The following is a 23374-nucleotide window of genomic DNA, read 5'->3' as shown; positions in this document are numbered from 1 at the left end:
ATTAGGAATCTATCAAGAGTATAGAGTTTTCCTAATGAGTAAAAAACAATGTGCGCTTTCTTGCTTATTATTATATCTGATGAAAACCTCTGGATAACTTGAGTGGGATCTTGCACTTTCACCAACATAAGCTATAAACTGCTTAGGATACGGACATGTTTGTTTCATGCTTTGTAAGGTGCCTTGTGGGTGCTTTAAACACATAAACAAATAGCACGGCTTCCTATTTTCAAAAGGAATCGGCCACACTGTGTTGCATCTCAAAATTTTTGTTCCCCGGCCCAGAAGTGTTTTTTTTTTGTTTGTTTGTTTATAGCCCCAGGTATAAGAAAGAGAAATCACCTCCCTAGTTTCTGAAAAGGTTATGAAGCTTCTGATACTATTCTTTCTTGCGAAAATTACAGCAATGTCTTAAATCTGCCAGTGGTGTTAGGTACAAAGCATTGCATACTATATTCTCTTTATGGTCTGACCTACTTAATGGTAAGAGTTTTAAAAGATTTAAAACCAGTGCTATAGAGCACAGTCCTTTACAGTACATGTCTAGCTGAGTAGTAAAACATTAAGTTCATTGATACTTACTCTTGTGTAAGTGTGCATGGGATTATAGCCGTTCTGTTCTAAAAACCCTAAAATCCATTTTTTAATTTTCTCCGCTTCTACATTTCAAAAAGTAGGCTCCCTTACCACCACATTAATTGAGCAGAGAGAGGGGCCATGAGAATAAAACAGTGGCAATGGCTTAACATATGGAATATAAGCACCAAACTAGATGAGATGCCGGAGATTTTCGACTGGATTTCTTGACATTTCCTTGAAAGAAAATAGCTATGGGGACAGGACCCAAACTGAATTGGGGCCAGGACTTGGGATGATGGGAGAGGGAGTTTCCTGTTTCCTGCCAACATTTGAGGTCTTCCTCAAATGGAGACAGCCTCCAATTTGAGGATCTCCTTCTACCGGTCCACAATAGAAAGTGTCCTTTCATACTACATCACGGTGTGGTACGCTGCTTACATCAACTGATAGGAAGCGCCTACAGAGGGTGGTGAATACAGCAAAAGATATTATGGCCTGTCCCATGAATCTGCTGGATGATATCTTGGAAGAACGTTGCCTCAGGAGAGTGAGGAAAATTCTCTGGCACTTTCTTGATCTCCTGCCCTCGGGCAGAAGATATAGAAGCATGATTAGTCGCACCAGCAAGGTAAAGAACAACTTCTATCTGTGGGCTGTTAGGCTGCTGAATGAAAAGATAACAACAGGGCAACTGACTTTCAGGTTTGGTGGGTGTGCGTCAGTAAACGAGGGGAATTAAGACTAAGAGAGCTGAATGGGGGGTGCTCATGTAATCTCACTGTATACAAGTTGTACAAGTGACAATAAAGTATTTCAAAAAAGAAGAAGGAAGAATTAAGATGCAAGAACTTCAAAAGTTGCCATATGTTCTCTTTCCAGGACATGTCCTCTCTTTCATGGGTCACATCGTCATAGTAATCCATAGTTAAAAGCTGAAGTTGGCAAATGTGTCCTCTTTTTTGCTCTTCAAAATGTGGCAACCCTAAAAATATGCCACAACTTTTTATTGATTACAGATGTAAGTAGGCTTTTGGGGAGGCAATGGGTGTGAATCTGGCATCAACCACAATGTGACTGCCTGTCTCTGGGCATGGCGGTCATCAGCAAGGGATTTCCACACAGTGGGGCTGATGTTGCAAGTCTTCATGTCTCGTCTGCAGACATCTTTGTAATGCGGAGTTGGCCTACCAATGGGCCTGGTGCCGGAAGTCAGCACATCCTTGGGGATCCTGCCATCTTCCATTCTGTGTACATGACAAAGCCAGGGTAGACATCACTGAGACAGGAGTGTGAACATGTTTGCAATGTGGGTTGGGAGGGCACATCTTTCTTTGAGGCTGTGTCCTGCCATGTGTTGGGTTTCAGGGAATTGGCTTCCTCCACCATGGCAGTAAATAAGAAGATGAAACGAAATGAACATCTTACCAGTTAGATTCTTTAATAATCACAGTGAGAGACAAAAGGACCCGTCTCCCTAGAAATGGCTGTGCTCCCAATTAAAGCTCACTCCTCCCTATTAATTTATGCCACTTCTACGACTTGAAATCTGAGTTTGTACCCTCTGCGCTTTCAGTTCCGAGACTTTCTGAGCTCTTCTCAACCTTGGAGAGGGCGGTGGAGGAATGCTGTCCAGAAACTGTGAATCTGTTAACCCTCTCTCTTCCAGTGTTTTTCTGCTAGCTGTTCCCCATCCAGTATTTCCCAGCTTCTGCCTTCTGAACTATGCCCCTCTGTAACCCACTGTTCCAAATCTATGCTGTCCTCCTGTTCCCGGGAAGATTCAGGTTAAGGGGGAGAAGGTGGCTCCCACCATTCCTCCTTAGTGCAGCCCTTCTCAGCATGGTCCCTGACACCATGTGATGCTCCAGATCTTATTGCTGCAGCACACGTGGAAGGTGTTGAGGCACTGCTCCGGGCAGTTGTATAGACTCTTAAACAGGAGTGGGAAACCTCAGGCTCACGGGCCAAATGGAGTCCTACCCCAGCCTCTCTGTCCACACAATAAACCTTTCCCAAATGCATCATGCCTCTCACTGATTTGCCCCATCCTCAAATGTTTTTGTATGACTAGAATGTGCCCTTGAAATCTCACTGTGCCCCTTGTTTCCTGGATGGGGAATATACAAGATTGTCTACTGTACAAACAAATTTACATTCATTGCTTCAGTCACTTTGTCTATGGCCCCACCTTGTGACCTTCAGAAGCTTTCCCAGAAGAGAATGCAACACATAGACTGAAAATTTTACCCACTCCTGCACTAGGTGGATGGGATATAAATGTCTATGCACATATATAATGAGTAACCCCTGGTTTTTGCAGGACCCAGCAGGCAGTAAAAGCAGATGGCGGCTCACCTGGCGGGGTGAAGCTGCAAAGCTAGAATCCCAGCAGACCTGTTGCTGTTGCTTACTGGAAGGAGTGAGGCAGGGGGAAAGTTGCCATGGGTGCACAGCCGGAGCTAATGAGGTCCTCCCACACCAACTCAACAGCCCTGACACCATTTCCCCTCTCCCTCTCTGTAAGTGGAGCATGTTTCTTGCCAGAGAGCTAACATTGCAGCTCTGCCACACCAGATAAGCGACTTCTGGCTGCCACAGAACCCTCATGGGTCATATTTGACTTGGTGGGGCACGAGTTGTGTGGTCTTCATCCTTCTTATGAAACCCTAGTTTGTAACCTTCACTGAAACCACGAAAGTTGCATTTGCTGCTGTCAGTGTCCTCAGTCGCGCTTTTCTTCGCCTTTGTTGTTAGCCGAACAAATTCAAGCTTTCCTCCTTGGCTTGTGAGGACCATTACCTGTCTTTCACAGAACTGTTAACATTCCAAGCCGCTGCTGCTTCGAGCAATGCATTAGCTGAAATTTAGGTTTCCCCCTCCCTCAGATTCACAGAATTCTGCATACCGTCGTTTGAGCTCTTCCACTCCATTTATATCCATATTCTCTAAAGGGGGAGGGGAAGCCAGAGTGAGAATTTACATTTCAAACATGGTTGAACAGAAACTGAATGAAGATGTCTTATTTTGTAGAGCACACAGTAGCTAGGGGAATAAACTTGGCAGGCTGGCGACAGGGCGGGTGGGGTGGTTGTCTTATCCTGCTGTTTGAATGAAAATGCCTCCCACTTCTCCTACTCAGAGACATCCCACAAAGTTCTCACCCACTCGTTGCCTGTCAGCAGAAAGACCCATAGCCCAACAATGTGTTAGATACAGTTGGGGGTTCTTTTAATTCATATCTTGCCCTTCCTCAAATGAGCCCAAGGCATGAGGTAAGGCCATTTTCTGATCATGCCAATCCTGTGAGTTAGGTTAGGCCAGCTTTTCTCAACCTCCAAGCATTGATGGTCCACAACTCCCATCATCTGCACCCCATGGGGGTCATGAAGAGTCGGACACAACTAACAACAACAACATCCTGAGATGTTAGCTATCCCTCCTAATTTGGTATTATCTGCAGATTCGATCATTGCTTCCTCCATACCTTCATCTAGGTCATTGATAAAAATATTGAAGTGTATGCAGATCATAAGACAGCTGTCATGATCCCCCCTTGAAAGTTCCTCCAGCTTTATGAGGAACCATTGATGAGCATTTTAAATAGTTTTCCATCTCCGTGAATCCAGCTGATGTGACAGTATTATCATCCAGCCCCCATTTAACCACTCTTGTAGCAAAACTTTGTTGAAGTAGGGCTTTTAAAAAAATAAAATAGAATAGAATAAATGTTTAGAACTAAATTAACATGGCACTGGGGAGAATATCAGCTTCTTACTTTTTCTTAATAGTTTCAGTTCTTTTAACTTTTCTTTCAACTTTTCTTTGATATGGAAACGTTTCCCTTAGCACTTTCGTTGCATCCTAAATTGTCATAAAGTGTTATTAGAATAAAAGCAGTCAGTCTTGTTCATGGGCCTGTTATGATTTCTTTGTAAGTGGGGTCAATATTTCTTATTCTGAATTACAATGAAAGCCCCCTTCCACCCTCTTAACTTCCTACAAAACAAGTATAAGAAGTAATGAATAATTCTATCACTTCAAGGAGTTTTAGCATTTTTGAGAAAAAGACAAGATGCCGCGGCTATAGCTATTCAAATTATTCAAGCATTTTCTCCTCTTTTACCACTAAAATAATCTCTCTTCTGTTTTCTTACATATGGGGGAATGAGGGTGGTTAATTCCCATCATCATGAAATATGCTTGATGGAGACTCATAATATAAGCAATTGGAGGGGCGAATCTGTTTATTTCTGGCCTGGCCACTTTCACATCTCCAAACCAGTACAGTCATACCTTGGAAGTCAAACGGAATCCGTTCAACTTCCAAAACATCCAGAAACCAAAGCGTAGCTTCTGATTGGCTGCAGGAAGCTCCTGCAGCCAATTGGAAGCCACAGAAGCCTCATCAGATGTTCGGGTTCCAAAGAACGTTCACAAAACGGAACACTCACTTCCGGTTTTGTGGTGTTTGGGAGCCAAAACGTCTGAGTACCAAGGTGTTCAGGATTCAAGGTATGGCTGTAATTCCATCCCCTTTCTGCATGAATCAGTATCTGTGTGTGTTTTTTAAAAATCAGTTTGCAAACATTTATTCAAAATACATGCTTAAATGGTCACCCACCCAAAAAAATCTGTATTTAAGTGTGTGTGTGTGTGTGTGTGTGTGTGTGTGTTTCAAAACATTTAAACAGCTGAGCTCTGCATCACAATATTTTGAGAAGTGCAAAATCCAGCAAAACAGCTAAGTGGACAGTTTAGTCTGAGAAGTGTGAATTGACTAATTCCGTATAGGAATTCACAAAGCATCACATGAATAAACGTAAAGGGGCCATGGGGCATGCACCACCCTCCAGTCTCCTTGACCCCATGACTGGTGTGGAGAGGTAAAATCTGAAATGGGTTTCAAGTGTGCTTGAATGAATGCGCTCCATGAGCTAACCAAGGTTTCCTGGTCATGCAGGGCCATCTAAACATATTCAACTGAACATAGTTAGAAGCCCCTTTCACTCTCCAGGTGTGAAGGTTGCCTGTGAAGATGGGGACGATGGGTGCAGCTTGGACACATGAACCAGATGCCATCTTCAGGTGTTCACTTTAAATGCCCAAAGAAGGTTTGAATTCTTGAAGCATCTCTGCAGAGGCAAGGTCCCAGTGTACAGTTAGATTTTCTTTTACCTGCACCTGCACCCGAATCTTTTTTGCTTTCTTTGTGCTGCAGAAGGTGGTGGAGGGAATAACAGAAGGAAATTGCAATTCGGTGTTTCATAAATTGTGGTCAGAACCTACCAAGAGACGGTGTGACCTATCTGCATATGGTGTCAAACTGCGATTAAGAGGGCTAAGGAGGGAGTGATTTCCAGATTACTGGGTTATTCTTCTGCAGAAAGATAATGCTTCATTTGGGAAGTATTTGAGCCAAGTTATTCCACAGGTAACCTAAAGGAAGGCTTGCTTTCTTTGCTTCCAATTGTGTAAACCTGTCAATTTATTCAAAGCAATCTGCATTTGGGTTATTTAATACCAAAGTGATCTGAACCAAGAAAAAGAAATAACAGTTAAAATGTACTCCAACAATGCTGGCTACCAGTCAGGATCATTCAGAGTCCTAAGTAATATCAGTTCAATCACAGTAATTGTGGTCTTCCAAGTAGAAAGTGAAGACTCAAACTCACAATATGCAGAGAGAGAGAGAGAGAGAGAGAGAGAGAGAGAGAGAGAGAGAGAGAGAGAGAGACCTTTTACTTTGTCTTAACAACAAGAATTATTTAGATTAACAAACGTCTTTTGTAATCTGGTAGAAGTATAACACCATCTGTTTAATAGTGGCAGTTTATAATGATTTTCCCAAGTCACAGTATCTAATGCATATTTATGTATACCATTAAGAAAACCCCCATTCCATTATTTGCATAATCAGATATATCCTATTTAGTCTTAAATTCCATATCTATGTGATCTTTGTCCATCAAACATTTATAACTGTTGACAGGAGACCTCTAGTTACAGATTATCCTGGACTTATTCCTGGATCTCTCTCTCAGCATCCTCTGTGAAAAAGAGCTGTGTTGCCTCTGGCTAATTTGGGATGTGATGGCCTGCTGATCTACAGTACCATTACCCTTGACCTCCATCCCCAGACACTCTCCACTTCACTTGTGTATTGGTCAATACCCAACCGGCGAGCCAGAGAAAATCTGCAACCAGTCCTTGCTCAATTGCAAACCGAGCTTGAATGAACCAAGGCAGTGTACACAGATATTAATTAATGCCTACATTGCTTCTGGCAGTGTCATGGGGCAGCTTGAAAAGTTTGTTAATGAGAACAGGAAACTGGAAGCATATTGCTTGTCTCCTCTCCTAGATCTTTTGAAGGAGCCATATGTAGGATAAGAAAGTTGACATTTTAGAGAGGCTGCTTGGAATATTTATAGCGAACTAGAGACACTGAATCCCAGACAGATCTCAGACAGCTGCTCACTTATTGATACAATAGTTTTAGCCATGAGTAATAAAAATTTCAGAAAACAGTCTGCTACAGAAGGGTTTGCAATTACTTTTAAAATTTTCATTTTCGTTTATACACCACATGGACTTGCTTCATACAGACATTTCCCTACAAACACCCTGTCCCACAGTCAAATCCATCAGCTAAAATAAATCTTCGGTTTCAAGCCAAATCTTGGTGCCTTATGTTTATTAAGTTTAATAATTTAAGAAATGTTTATTGTAAGAACATCTTGGAATTTTATTTTTGAAATTCTTTTAAATCACAAACTTCTCAGAGCGGCTAGGACAAATATAGGCAAAACATCAAGAACAAATCAACTATACAAGTAAAATAGACCAAAAAGCAGAAGGGAAGAATAGTAATGAAATAGAATAGCATCCAAAATCAGGTGAATGCCTGAGTGAATAATTGACCAAGTGAATGCCTGAGTGAATAATTGACTACACATTGACCAAGGAAGCTGCCCTGGAGAGAACATTCTGTGCAGTAATTATGCCACCACCAAGAAAAAGGGTTTTTCCTTGGCAACCACTTGCCCAATTGTGATTTTAGCTATTTCAGCTGTTGCACATCCAAACACAGATGATAATATCCTAACTTGATAACAGCTTGGGGCCATGTTACTTGAAATATCTCCACCTACCTGTAGATACCTACCTGAACCATAAGATCTTTAGGGTCGTGGTTCATATGCTATTGGCAAGAGAGATGTTGTAGATGGCTTCAAAGCAGAGCATCTTCTCAGTTGTAGCACCCCAAATAAATCAACCTTTCAGGATGTCCTGGTTCCCACCCAAGAACAGCAACAGGTACACTTTCTTATAAGTAAAGAAGCTAACCCATTAGCAGATTGACCATGCAAACTCAGTAACCATAGAAGAACAGGGATTAGTTCAGAACCTTTTGGGCATCAGCAAGGGTCAGTTCTGGTGTGTGTGTGTATTGATGATATGCAATGTCCAGACTCTTTATACATATATTTTTAAAACCTTTACTTTCACAAACATATAACTTAGAAGAATATACTTACAATCTCATGCTCAGGCTTCTCCCTATAAATGTTTAGGGATCACTTCAGACAGATCACACACTAACACACACTGTCCTCAGCAGTATTCTGGGATGTCTCTCTCAGGAGCCGTTCTCCTCTCTCTCTCTCTCTCTCTCTCTCTCTCTCTCACACACACACACACACACACACACACAGAGAGAGAGAGAGAGAGAGAGAGAGAGAAGCAGAAAAAAGAGTTAAAATGACAGTTACTTGAATAACTGTCACAATAGAATGGAATGCTTCTCTCATGTGACTCACAGTCAGCCAATCACATGAGAGCTATTACCATAGGCAGTGGCGTAGCGTGGGGGGTGCAGGGGGGGGGGCGGCCGCACCGGGCGCAACATCTGGGGTTAGGGCAAATCCATGGGTTAGGGGGCGCAAATCCATGGGTTAGGGGGCGCAAATCCACGGGTTAGGGGGCACAAATTACTTGCCTTGCCCCGGGTGCTGACAACCCACGCTACGCCACTGACCATAGGAACTGCCCCCAGCAATTCAACATAAGCAAACATTTCCAATTCAGGGAATTAAACCATTGTCCTTAACAAATTCAGCTCAGGATAGGTGCTTGAAGAATCCTTCAGATAAGTTCGGGGACAAGGCCAGAGACCAGGATGTGAAACAAAGATCTGAGACTGCACAGGAGCAGTCCAATTATTGACCCTGAGTACACGACACACTTTTAAACAGGAGGGAGAAATCCAGCTACTCGTGAGAATGTTTGATCACCCAAGAGCTCCTGGCCTGAAGCCATGTGCTCCTTTCTTGGGGGCTGGGGCTGCTGTTGCCTCTTGAGACAAAGATTGGCTGTTCTCCTCCACAACAGCTAAATCTGTTCTGTGGAGTTTCCTTTTTCATTTAAGTTTATTGCTTTTGCTTATATCCTGGGCCATAAAGGTAAAAGGACCCCTGACCGTTAGGTCCAGTCGCGGACAACTCTGGGGTTGCGGCGCTCATCTCACTTTATTGGCTGAGGGAGTTGGCATACAGCTTCTGGGTCATGTGGCCAGCATGGTGAACCAGAGCAGTGCATGGAAACACCGTTTACCTTCCCGCCGGAGTGGTACGTATTTATCTACTTGCACTGTGACGTGCTTTCGAACTGCTAGGTTGGCAGGAGCTGGGACCGAGCAACGGGAGCTCACTCCGTCGCAGGGATTCGAACCGCTGACCTTCTGATCGGCAAGTCCTAGGCTCTGTGGTTTAACCCACAGTGCCACCTGCGTCCCTTTTATCCTGGGCTATAGGCTTACATTATTTAGGGAAACTAAAGAAGGACAGGGGGGCACTTGTGTGCAGACCAGGGTTTGGACTGATCCCTTTTTCTTTTTCTTTTCTGTAGCTGCGAACAAGCTAAAGGAAACAGTGCAACTAGAGAAAAGTTCCCCAGGCATTCTTAATCATCTCAAACATGAACTTATTGGATTCATAATGAAAAAATGTTTAAACTTCCTTAGTTACCTAGTTCCTTTATTAGTATATCACCACCATAACCATCTTAGGGAAGAAACATAAAGAAATTAAATTTGTAATCATTTTTTTTTTTAGAAGTCTAGCTCTCGGTATGTGCAAGAATGACAAATCACCCAAGAATGCAGCAAAAACATAAAACAAACAAACAAACAACAAAATTGTTAATGGACTGGAGATTCTGAGACAGTCATAATGATGTCATTGACCAGCAAGATTATATGCAAAAATGTAACTTGAGCTTTGTACATTCGAAGCACATGGCTTCTTCCAAAGAATCCTGGGTAGTATAGTTTTCTCCTCAAAGAGTTACAATTCCCAGCACCCTTAACACACTACAGTTCCCAGGATACTTAGGGGAAAACTTTAAATGTATAGTGTGTGTACAGTCTTGTTTACAAGAAAATGGGCTTTATTTCTGATGTTCTGCAATACTGAAGTATAGGACTGGATGTGGCCATATGCCTTGTTGAAATTGCCACAAATTGTAATACATTTGCCTCAGAATGTGTTTCATAATTGTCCTCTACTTTACAAGCATAAAAGAAAACAAAATAGAGGGAAAGCTTTGTATGATTATGTCTGTGTGTTTATTTTCAGCTGTGTGTGTTTCATTTTGTGGCTTCTTCAAGTGGTGAGTCTTGGAAGACTTGTTTTTCTTGTGATGCATGTTGTACTCCCATGTCTTGTTCTGCAGGTTCTGCTGCAAGCTGTCTATAACGTCATTTGGTATTAGTAATGTTTGCAGAGACTGAATGAAGCCTCTTCGAAGTCGGGTGGGATGCCTCTAATTAGCTTCCTTCCACATTTTTACCCAAATATAATTAAACTTTTAATCCTAAAGTGCCCTGACTATTAGTGGAATGACTTATAATGAATGTTTCCATTGTGGTTTTTAATGTGTTGTGCCTAGCTGCCTTCCTAGCATTCGAATGTTAAAGGAGGGGGAGGGAATCACTGGCCTTCAGGGAATAAAAGGACCCTGGGAATTCATAATAGGATGAGCTGAATTTGATATCAAGCTAATTTTCTTCCAAAAGTATTGACCAAAAACTGAAGTTGTGTGTTAGAGCAAGTGAGAAAGGACCATTTGTTTCCAGAAACTGTGAGAAGATTCTTGGAGATTCTCAAAGCATCAAGGTGCAAGATTCTTTAGTCTACAGCAGTTATCAATCAATCATCTATCATCTATCTATCTATCTATCTATCTATCTATCTATCTATCTATCTATATCTATCTATCATCGACTTGTGTGATTCCTACAAGGGAGAGACTGCTGAGCTGAGTGCAGGCAGCATGGAAGACTGAAGTATGCCTTACTATCTGTGTGGTAGTAAAGTTGTAAATAGTCTTCTACATAGACACAGACTTCCCATAGACCTCTGGTCGGTCAGTGTGAGTGCAAGATGTTGGACTCGATGGGCCATTGGTCTCATCCGGCAGGCTTTTCTTATGCTCTTGTGATCCTGTGAATATTCAGTACCAAAAATTCAGAGGAGAGCATTTTAGGAGCCATCTCATTTCATTTCCAACCCTGGCTCTGTTTTTATGATAACATGCTATTGTGGGGGGGTTATATTTAACTTCCAGAAACCCTGCTCAACAAACCCTGCATGCTTCACAATGAAGGAACACTTGCTTCAGAAATTGAAAGGTATTTCCACTTTTATTCACGATTTCCCATGATCAAGTGAAGTGGCTTGGGCTCAGCATGTTTTATTCTGCTCGGCAGTATAAAGCTCTTAATTAGGTAAAGCATTGCTAGGAATAAGAATGCAAAAAATGGCACAGGCATATATGAGCTTGTAAGCGGTTTACGTTCCGCAGAGTTCCTGGGACAGCCCGGGATCACACGGCTTTGCTGGGGGAGTGCAAATAGAGATTTAGCACTATTTGTAACTGTCCTACTAATTGGGAGGAGCAGAACATGCTCTGATGTGAGAAAGATGTTCTCTATTGTACACTTCGCTAATTAAGCTTGCTGGAAGGCTTACGATTTAGCACAATTTCCTAGCAGAATAATTTTTAGTAAAGGGGGAGGGAAGGATGATCTGCTAAAGTGCTTAGTGCTATAGATGCTGACAAAAGCAGGAATTTAAAAGTCTGGATTCCATTGTAGCTGAAGTTCATTTATCCTAAACATTCTATTTACAGAAGCTGTCACAGTTTGGTGCGGTAATGATGAAATATTCTTTGAAGTTCAACTTATCGTTGTAATTTGTGGCCATATTACCACGTGTGTTTTTTGGCGTTTGCCTGTAGTGCTGCCATCTTTTCATTTTAAAAAATACGTCTCCTGGGTGAGACCACCAAGTGATGCCAGAAAAGCCTGAACCAGGGAAGAATTTAGCGGATCAGAAATTCACAGGGAATGGGGCCTGGGGTGGTGGTGGGAGGAACGAAAGTGGGGGATATTGACATCAGCACCTTGTCATGGTCAAGTAATTTCATGTTGAGATTTATCATGTTTTTAATATTCTGCTGGGAGCCGCCCAGAGTGGCTGGGGAAACCCAGCTAGATGGGTGGATTATAAATAATAATAATAATAATAATAATAATAATAATAATAATAATTATTATTATTATTATTATTATTATTATTATTATTATTATTCTATGAGGATGGTCCTCTTTCAGAGGCTTATGGATCCAATTCATTTCAAGATGGCCAGGATGCTCACACACTAAAATATATTATGGGAAACTGCTTGCAAAAATGTGTGCATGAATAAAAATTGCATGCAAAATTTTGTTTATTCAGAGACATTTGCTGTAAAAATGCTGACACATTTCCATAAGGATTTTTTTAAAAATATACAAATCGCTACAGAAATGTGGAGAACTGAATTTACCTCTGGAAAAACGACAAATGCAGAGAACAGAAATTCACAGATCCTTTCATCCTGACATTGAGGTAAGAGACATGACCGCTAGGTGAGATAAGGTCCTGATACCTCTTGTTTTACATATCAAACAACTGGTTATTAGGCCTCATTTCTTTTTTTAAAAAGCAACACTCGACCCATTCACTACTTTGCTGTAATCAGTATTTCTGGAAATAAGGATATATATATAAAAGGATGCAATATTTACATCAAGAAATTGAAAAGGGAGAGAAAACCCTCAGCTGGACTCCAAACTCTGAGATCAATCGGTAGGTTGATCCTCTTTGCACAATAGCTAAAGTCCTTTGCATATATATGAGTGGCATATAAATAAATGATGATTATTATTACTCACTGAAAAATGGGATGCCAGATTCCTCCCCACCCAAAAAAACCACACCTCAAGTTTCCCTTCCGGGAGACAAGTGCATTGGCTAAAGAGAGAGAAAATTGAGATAAATTAGATGAGATAAATTAGGGACGCGGGTGGCGCTGTGGGTAAAACCTCAGCGCCTAGGACTTGCCGATCGCATGGTCGGTGGTTCGAATCCCCGCGGTGGGGTGCGCTCCCGTCGTTCAGTCCCAGCGCCTGCCAACCTAGCAGTTCGAAAGCACCCCTGGGTGCAAGTAGATGAATAGGGACCACTTACCAGCGGGAAGGTAAACGGCGTTCCATGTGCCAGATGCAGCTTGTCACGCTGGCCATGTGACCCGGAAGTGTCTGCGGACAGCGCTGGCTATAGAGTGAGATGAGCGCAGAACCCTAGAGTCTGGCAAGACTGGCCCGTACGGGCAGGGGTACCTTTACCTTTACTTAGATGGCCTTTGGGACTTACGATTTGTATATGTGCGTTTGTCATTTTAACAATCACACATTTTCTTAGTTTTTACACTTTACACCATGTCAAATTTATAGCATGATGTAAACAAACAGCCAAAGGGATCGTTGGTCGATTTTCCTCTCTATTAAATGCGTATCATGTGCAAGCCACTTCATATTACATTAATAAGGCCTTTAATCCAGTTACATTTCTGAGCTTGCAACAAGAGTTTAGTCTGTATTTTATCATCCAAAAGTTGAGACTATGATGTTCTTTTCCGAGAATTCCTGAGACAATGAGTGGAATCCATAGTGGGATTGACTGGAATCCCACAAAGCGGATTCTCTCACAGGTGGAAGATTTCTGCCAATTTGTGATTGTTTCAAATTTCCTTTTCCCTATGTGCTCCTCTCTGCCCCTCCCATCTTTTTGGAGTTGGGGGCCCACTGGAACAGTGTGGGAAGTGGAACTGAGAATTGCAGCTGAAAATTGCCTCTTTTCCCTTCCACCCATGGGATCTTCTCGTCCATAGATGGAGAGCCTCCTCTGCAGCTTATATCTGCAGCACCAGTATGAAGTAAGCAGCACATAAGCGGCACACAAAACACTACCAAACCATTCTACGTTCTAAATCTTATATTAATAATCCAAAAATTCAGAGAACAAGGTACAAGATCTACTACAGAAGCCACAAACAGAAAACTCATTCAAATTGTGTCCAAAAGGAAGATTCAGTCTTTAAAGTTCCTTTAGCCAGGCTCCAGTAGATATCAACAAAGCTAAGTTTGATCAAACGAAGTGTCGGCGATGTTGTGCTCAAGGGTTAGATATCAATGAAGATAAGTTTGATCAAATGAAGTGTCTGTGATGTTACGCATGAGAGTTAGACAGGGTGCCGGCGTATGTTACTTGTTTCGCCCATGAAGATTCACTGGTGGCACAAACCAAAACTTATTAATGTTTAAATAAAATTTCTAAATAATATCTGAACAGACAAGTACAAAAGTCTCTGCTTACAGTCCATATGTTACATTCCTTCTTGGCTTAAGATACAATATTTAATTTCTTTCTTCAGGAAATTCTCCCTCAAGATTTTGGTGTATTTACATACATTCACTGGTCACTGGTGTGCTGCTTATGTGCTGCTTACTTCATACTGGTCTATATCTGCAGCACAGCAGACCTGGATCCAAGCCAATGCTTTCTGTTTAAAGCAGGAGAAATATATTTTATTCTATATGAGATTATTTTGTTCCAGACTTTTTTGAAATTTGAACTTCTTGTGGAGGAGAGTATCAGCTGGTTTTCTCTTACCAAGCCTTGGCAAAGGAAACACCTTTTGAGAAGCTTTGTGTTTTTCCCCTTTTCTTATTGAAGTCGAGGAAAAAGGAGATGGTTTCAACTTTTTGGTCTTTGTTTTGCTGTGCAAAGGAAAGGCGCACCTCAGGACACAGAAGAGACAAAGATTGCATTTAAATATGCCATCAAAATGGCCCTAAATCACAATCTCTGTTAAAACCACGGTAACAGAATGGCCAAAAGGAAAGAGAAAGCCAGTACAAAAAAAAAATTGAGCCTTTTTATCGATATCCATAGCCAAAGCATTAAGATACTGATGCTTGAAATTAAGTGGGCCAAAGCTTTGCTCATAAAATAAGTTATAATAGTTCACGATAGTTGGAAAACTTTTTAACAGCAGACAAAAACCACATGTGAAGAAGTCACTTCTTGTTCTTATTGAAATACTAATTTTGAAAAATAGATAATATTGCCAAGGTGGACAGTCCTGCTTTTTTTGGGGGGGGATACCCCTCTAAACTCTTTGATTCCAAATATCTTCATTTTTCTTGGTTATCTGATGGCTTGTTTGCAGTAATATGCCACTCCTAATGTACTAGTATTGTTGACCAATTTGGTTTATCCCCCAATTGTTTTTATTAATGATTTTCTTGGGTTTACAAAAGTACACACATCGTCTCTGTTTTCAGATCATAAAGTTCTTTCCACAGATCAGCTACATTGGTACCTCAGGTTACATACGCTTCAGGTTACAGCCGCTTCAGGTTACAGACTCTGCTAACCCAGAAATAGTACCTCAGGTTAAGAACTTTGCTTCAGGATGACCTCAGAAATTGTGCTCCGGTGGCGCGGAGGCAGCGGGAGGCCCCATTAGCTAAAATGGTGCTTCAGGTTAAGAACAGTTTCAGGTTAAGAACCGACCTCCAGAATGAATTAAGTTCTTAACCAGAGGTACCACTGTATATGCAAGGTGTTAAACAACTCTTAGCATGCATTAGGGAAAGGAACTGGAGATATGTGCATCTGAAAGAGAAGGTTGAGGCAGAGTATGTTTGAGCAGAATGCTTCTCTTAGAGTAATGAACTGGTCTGAGGAAACAACATAAGACGCAGACCAACCCTGTCTGCATCTGAGCCTATCAGATGTGCTTGGGGAAGGTTTCGCATAGAATCCCGGTAGTGCTAGGACCCCCTCCCCCCACATCTGACATCCTGAGATGAAGGAAAGCGGAGAAGGATTTATAGAAGCTTTCCCCTGATCCTATGGCCCATTCTTGGATTTGAAGGATTTAAGTCACTGCCTATCAGCTGACAGGCAGCAATCCTAAACTTGCTTTCTGCAGGGATTGGCTGGGCAACAGAGTTCCCTGTGCAGAACCGTCACATAGCCAATCCAGCCCCATGCCTGATGACATATGTCTGGTGCAAAGCAGGTGAGTGTAGTTTAGGGGAAAACAGCCTCATGGGCCTAACAGAGACCCTTCCTGGGCCAGATTTGGCCCCTTAGGTCAGAGGTTCCCTACTCCTGCACTAGACAATATTAGAAGGACTGACCAGATAGAAGGAATCTTCCTGCCTCCTTTCTTTCAGGTGGACTGGACCTGTCATTTATTCAGTCCTACTATGCACAGGAGAGCACCTCCTTCCTAATGATTGAGTACACTAACCATTTATACCAGTTTCCCCAATATATAATGAAATGAAAAAAAAAATTCAGATATTCATTTTTTTTTAAAAAATATTTTTATTTTTCCATATAAACACAATACAACAAACATAAACATACAAAAACAAAAACAAAACAAAAGACATGTATCATTTCATATCCTAATTTCATATCCTATCTTCCCCGACTTCCTCATGCCTCCCCTTTCTGTATTCCAAATTCTTATCGATTGTTCAGCAAATCTTCCCTTATTTTAATTTAAATTTAGACTATTCTTCCTTATTTTCCTTGTCTTAACCATTGCTAATAGTAACCATTTACTTTCCAGTCCAACATCATTCTAACTTTCATTAACTTTGTGATATTTCTTTAAATAGTCCTTGAATTTTTTCCATTCTTCTTGCGCTGCTTCTCTTCCCTGGTTTCGGATTCTGCTCGTCATTTCTGCCAAGCCCATATAGTCTATCACCTTCATCTGCCATTCTTCCAGTGTGGGTAGTTCTTGCGTCTTCCAGTACTTCGCAATGAGTATTCTAGCTGCTGTTGTAGCATACATAAAGAAAGTTATATCCGTCTTTAACACCCCTTGGCCGACAATACCCAAGAGAAAGGCCTCTGGTTTCTTGGGGAAAGTATATTTAAATACCTTTTTAAGTTCATTATAGATCATTTCCCAGAATGCCTTAATCTTCGGGCAGGTCCACCAAAGATGAAAAAATGTACCTTCAGTTTCTTTACATTTCCAACATTTGTTGTCAGGCACATGGTAAATCTTTGCAAGCTTGACTGGGGTTATGTACCACCTATATATCATTTTCATAATGTTTTCTCTTAAGGCATTACATGCCGTAAATTTTATCCCGGTGGTCCACAACTTTTCCCAATCAGCAAACAAAATATTATGACCAATGTCCTGAGCCCATTTAATCATGACCGATTTAACCGTTTCATCTTGTGTATTCCATTTCAGCAGCAAATTGTACATTTTGGACAAATTCTTAGTACTGGGTTCTAACAGTTCTGTCTCCAATTTTGATTTTTCCACCTGGAAGCCAATTTTACTGTCCAGTTTAAACGCTTCATTTATTTGATGGTAGTGGAACCAGTCTCTCACCTTCCCTTTTAATTTCTCAAAACTCTGCAATCTCAATTTGTCCCCTTCCTTTTCCAAAATTTCCCAGTATCTTGGCCACTTGGACTCCATATTTAACTTTTTAACTGCCTTAGCTTCCATTGGCGACAGCCACCTTGGAGTTTTATTTTCCAGCAAGTCTTTATATCTGTCCCAGACATTTAGTAGTGCTTTTCTGACAATATGATTTTTAAAACTTTTATGTGCTTTAACCTTGTCATACCACAAATATGCATGCCACCCAAAAATGTTATTAAAACCTTCCAAATCCAAAATGTCTGCGTTTTCAAGAAGTAGCCATTCTTTCAGCCAGCAGAAAGCTGCCGCTTCGTAGTAAAGTTTAAAGTCTGGCAGGGCAAACCCCCCTCTTTCCTTTGAATCCGTTAGTATCTTAAATTTAATTCTGGGCTTTTTGCCCTGCCAGACAAATTTAGATATGTCTTTTTGCCACCTCTTGAAACAATCCATTTTATCAATTATTTGCAATGCTTGGAACAAAAACAACATTCTTGGCAATACATTCATCTTTATAGCTGCAATACGGCCTAACAAGGAAAGCTTCAAGTTGGACCAAATCTCCAAATCTTTTTTCACTTCTCTCCAAGTTTTTTCATAATTATCTTTAAACAAATTCACATTTTTAGCTGTCATATTTATACCCAAATATTTCACTTTTTTAACCACAGTCAACCCTGTCTCATTCTGGAACCTTTCCTTTTCTATCTGTGTCAAATTTTTCTCCAAAACCTTTGTCTTAGACTTATTCAATTTAAATCCTGCCATTTGACCAAACTCTTGAATTATTTCCAAAACTCTTTTCGTGCTAGCTTCTGGCTCTTGCAATGTAAGTACTAAGTCATCTGCAAATGCTCTCAGTTTATATTGTTTAGCTCCGACCTGAATCCCTTTAACCAACTGGTCCCTCCTAATCATATTAAGCAAAACCTCCAGGACCGATATAAAAAGTAATGGGGAGATAGGGCACCCCTGGCGTGTCCCTTTTTCAATCTTGAACTCTTCTGTAACCACATTATTTACAATTAGTTTGGCTTTCTGTTCAGAGTATATTGCACCTATACCATTTTCAAACCCTTGGCCTACCCCCATCCCCCGGAGGTTCTTCAACATAAAACTCCAAGAAATGTTGTCAAAGGCTTTCTCGGCATCCACAAATATCAAAACAGCTTTAGTGTTTATGTTCACTTCCAGCTTTTCCAAAATGTCAATTATATTCCTTACATTGTTCGACAAGTGCCTTTTTGGGAGAAAGCCCGCTTGGTCCCCGTGAATCTCCTCCATCAAAACTCTCTTCAGTCTTTTTGCCAAAATATCAGCAAAGATTTTGTAATCCACATTCAATAACGAGATGGGTCGGTAGTTTTTAAGTTGGGTCTTTTCAGTCTCTGTCTTTGGTATAAGTGTAATGTAGGCCTCTCTCCACGTATCGGGTGCCCTTTTCCCCTCCATAATCTCATTGCAGACTTCCTTCAAAGGTTGTATCAACCCTTCCTTCAAAACTTTGTAGTATTTGGAAGTCAGTCCATCCGGTCCAGGGGATTTGCCCAGCGTCATGCCTTGAATGGCATCTTCTATTTCTTGTGCTGATATCTCCTGGTTCAGTATTATCTTACTTTCATGCGAAACCTTTTTCAGCCCATTTTCCTCGAGGAACTGTTGTATGTCCATTTCTTTTTGCGGCCCTTGTGTGTAAAGTTGTCTAAAGTAGTTCTGAAAACAATTCCTAATTTCCGCTGGGTTGCTTATGTTTTTTCCTTCCACTTCTATATTTGTTACCGTGTTGAGTTTTTGTCTCTTCTTTATTTGCCAAGCCAGTAACTTGCCACATTTATCAGCAGATTCAAAAGTCTTTTGTCTCATTTGTTTAATTCTCCACTCTAATTCTTGATTCATCAGTTCCATATATTCAGATATTCATTTAGGAAAACATAAGAAGGTTTTCTATTGGGAATAGTACCAGGAAGTCTAAAGGAAGAAGACAAGACATTATATTTATACGCAACAGTAGCTGCAAGGCTATTGACTGAGAAAAATTGGAAAAGTGGTATAATACCGACAAAAACAGAGTGGCTTGCCACATTATTGGAGTATTACAATATATCCAAAACAATGGGAGAAACTGGAAGGATCTCAAAAGAGAAGATAGACAAGGACTGGAAGGTGTTTAAAGGATACTTGCAAAATCATATTGAAAAATCAAAACTCCTGTTAGAATAAACAAGTTCCGTTATAAATACTGAAATACTAAATAAGATGGATAACAGTGTGTAACAGAAAAAGAAGTAGAAAAGTTGGTTTAAAAGTGTGTGGAAGAAAGTAATAGAAGTGGAAAGAAATTGCAATTGAGTAGATTGGAAGTCTAACACAAGGGTGGGGTGAGGGATGGTGGTGGGAAAAGGAAGTATCTGTGGGATTGAGTGTGGGTATGTATGAATATTTTAAAGGATTGTATGAAATGTATGTTTGTTTGTATATTCGTAATATGTATGTATTAATGTTGAATTATTTTAATAATATTTTTTAAAAAACAAAAACCCCATTTATAGCAGTTTCCCAACCTTGGGCATGGAACTAAATCGCTCCTGCTTTCCTAATTAGTCTCCCTCTCTCTTTGTTTTGCTCATCAGGAGATAAAAAGAATCCTATTTCAGAGGAGATGCACATTCATCGAGACAGAGAGGAAATAGTGTTTATCCTTTCATGTCCAAAGCTGCTCAGAAGTGACTTTTCCATACAGAACTATCTCCCATCCGGCACCTGTTACTTCTCACTCCTACAAGAAGTAAGCAACGAAACAAAAAATGACTCGGAGGACATTTCTGATCATTTATCAAATAATGTATCAGAAATTACTTCTCGTAATTGCAACGCCACACTTGTGCACGTATGTTCCCCCGGTGTTTGGTCTGCTCCCGAGCAAATGAGATCACTTGCCTTGTGTAATCTTAGCCTTGTGAAGTGTCATGCCTTCTGTAGCTTCTAAAATGATTCCAACATAATAATCAAGGAGATTGACAAAGGAGGACTCTTTCTGTTATGAAGAAGTCTGATTACATGTGGCAAGCTCAGACAGCTTTCCAATACAACTTGGTGCTGAACACTGATTGATGGCCCCAATGAGCCATACTGTATGAACTGGCAAAACAAGTAAATCACCATGGCCCTACCTTAGAAATGTTAACCAGGATTTTTCTATGTACTTCCCCAAATCCATGAATTTGGTCATTCAGGGCACTCATTATTTCAGAAATAGATGAATACTCTGACAGCGGAGACAACAGCATGTGAGTTCAGTCCATGTTGCAAAAATGATCTGAGCTGTTCCACTTTTCTCCAATAAACTTTCCCCAGAAATTATTATCCTGGGGGTCACAGATGTGCCTGTTACACCCAAAATCAAAAGTGTATTGTGTGGGAGGAAGGACTGGATATAAATCCAATCAATCAATCAATCAATCAATCAATCAATCAATCAATGTATTGAGGCTGAATTCCTCTGTTTCTGCTGCCACCACTAAAGGTTATATTACAGAAGTTACTTACGTTCCGGGGATTTGTGGGGCAAGGATTATTATATGCTGTACAATTTATGGTCAGGAAATTGAAGTCTGTCAAAAGAAAAGGCAACTTATAAACTGGGCCAGAGCACCCAGAGGGGATCGGTAAGGGGGCAGTTATTAACAGAACAAATATATATATAAACATTAAAAGAGAGCTACTACCAGGCAGATTGTGATGAAAACTGTTTATTGTTCAGCAATAAATCATCATCCAGAGCACAGGAGTGAGGGGCTGAAATGGGATGAGTGGCACAGGAAAGCTCACTGCAGGAGCTGTGTGTCCAGGCAGGCTGCAAACGGTAATTGAAAGCCTAAATAACAGGGTGGGGGGTTTCCATTGTGGCTTTCTTCTCCCTCCCTAACATCATCATCACCATCAAACCTTTATTGGCATCACATACAAACATTCAGAATAAATAGGTCAGTGCGATCTCATCGCCATTTGAACAGTACAGTCATTTGCCAAAGGGAAGAAGAGGCGAGCAATCTATTCCCTCCCTAACATAATGTTAACAAAATTACATGATGGTTGAGGAGAACAACCACTGCAAATGGATGGAGGCTGGTACCTAACCTTGTATTGCTCATTATACTGTACTTAAAGTTATAAAAAAGCTTCCATGAGGATGCTGCAGCATGAAAATATGTATACCCATTCTAGTTAATAACTCTGTTACTATGGATGGAGGAGGAATCCCTTTTCAATGGATTTAACTACCCCACTGAGCTTGGCCACCTGCAGTTCCCAGCTACTCATATAGAAAGGCATAAGGCCTCTTACAATGGACTGTCAGGGACTGGGCAGAGGAGGAATGGTGGAGACCGCCTCCCCATCCTGACCCTTCCAAGGGGGAAGAGGAAGACAATATAGATTTACAACAGGGGTTTGAGGGAGGTCGCAGCTCAGAAGCAGATGAGGGGGAAAGTTGGGAAATAATGGGAGAGCCAAAGCAACACCTGACAGACATGTTGTCACTAGAAAGCATTCCAGACCCTCCATCTCCCAGAACCAGGTAAGCCTTAAAAGTAGGAGAGCAAAGAGCTCAAAGACAGACAGCACGTAGCAGCACCCATGAGACGATGAGAATGACAAATGAAGAAGTGGGAGAGACAGGGTGTGTGGAGATTCACTCGGAACAACGCCATTATCCAAGAGGCTGGGTTCTATAGCCTCTCTATGTAAAGACTGAAATAAAAAATGATGGTAAGAAACTTCCCCTTGTCTTTATACTTTCCTGTCAGGTGTGGAGAGTCCTCTCCCCCTCTTGTAGCATCAAAGGCAAGAATAACAAGCAGTTCATATTTTATAGACCCTTTTATTCAGTCATCTGGTTGCAAGACAAGAATCCATATCTCCACACAAAGAGAGATGTTGGCTACTCTGACCCCACCTCTTCCGTCCCCAACAACATCCTGAGCGCCAATGGGAAGTCCCAGGAGTCCCACCCCTCTGCCTTCTCTGTTCTGGAATGTGGAGGGACCAATGGGCCTGAGAAGATGGAGGATCTTCCGTACTCTCCAGGGAGGTCTCTGCTGGCTCTCAGCCCCCTTCCTCCTCCATTATCTCATAACTAGGCAATTCTTCCGTGAATGGTATAGCATCTCTCTCTCCCTCTCCTCCTGAAACTGCTGTAGACAAGGGGGAGGCAAAGCTTCCCCCTCCTCCTCTTTGGAGGGAAGCTGATCAGACTGAGCGCACACTTCCCAGTCTTCCTGTTCCAACCATTCCCTGACATTTCATGGGCAACTAGCCAGGAGCCACTGATATCATCCTGACATGGACATAGAACAAAGCCATGAAGGCTACTAGCCATTAAAGATGTATTTGTTGTTATTTAGTCATTTAGTCATGTCCAATGAGTCAGTCAGTCAGTCAGTCAGTCAGTGTGTTGGAGAGAGAGAGACTGTGTGTTAGAGATCGTGTGTATAGATAAGGTTGCTGCTAAGAGCAGCTGCAGACACTCAGTGCAGTGCAGCATTCATTTATGCTTAGACCTATTTAGCTCTGTATATAGTTGTATAATAGTTGTAGATAGAATAAAGAAGTTATTCTACAGAGCTGCTCTCCGAGTTGTTTATACTCTGCTATACTCTGCTATACTCTGCTGTGTGACGACTGTCTACTTGTGGAAGTGAATCCGGTGCTCACAACTCTAAGCTGTGAGTCCACAGCACTTTGACCTGTTCCTGTGCAGAAGGTGGTCTCTGGAAGTGCTACCCAGCTCGCCTAGCCCAGTCGGGGCTGAAGTGGATGTCTCCAGTTGGTGGCACTGGCTCAAGGGCGATGCTGACATTGGTGACCCCATGGACCAGAGCACACCAGGCACTCCTGTCTTCCATTGCCTCCACAGTTTGGTCAAACTCATGCTGGTAGCTTC

Source organism: Podarcis filfolensis, assembly GCF_964270895.1.
Source record: "Podarcis filfolensis genome assembly, chromosome: 7".
NCBI classification, from domain to species: domain Eukaryota; kingdom Metazoa; phylum Chordata; class Lepidosauria; order Squamata; family Lacertidae; genus Podarcis; species Podarcis filfolensis.
Note: the sequence above shows the minus strand (reverse complement) of the source record.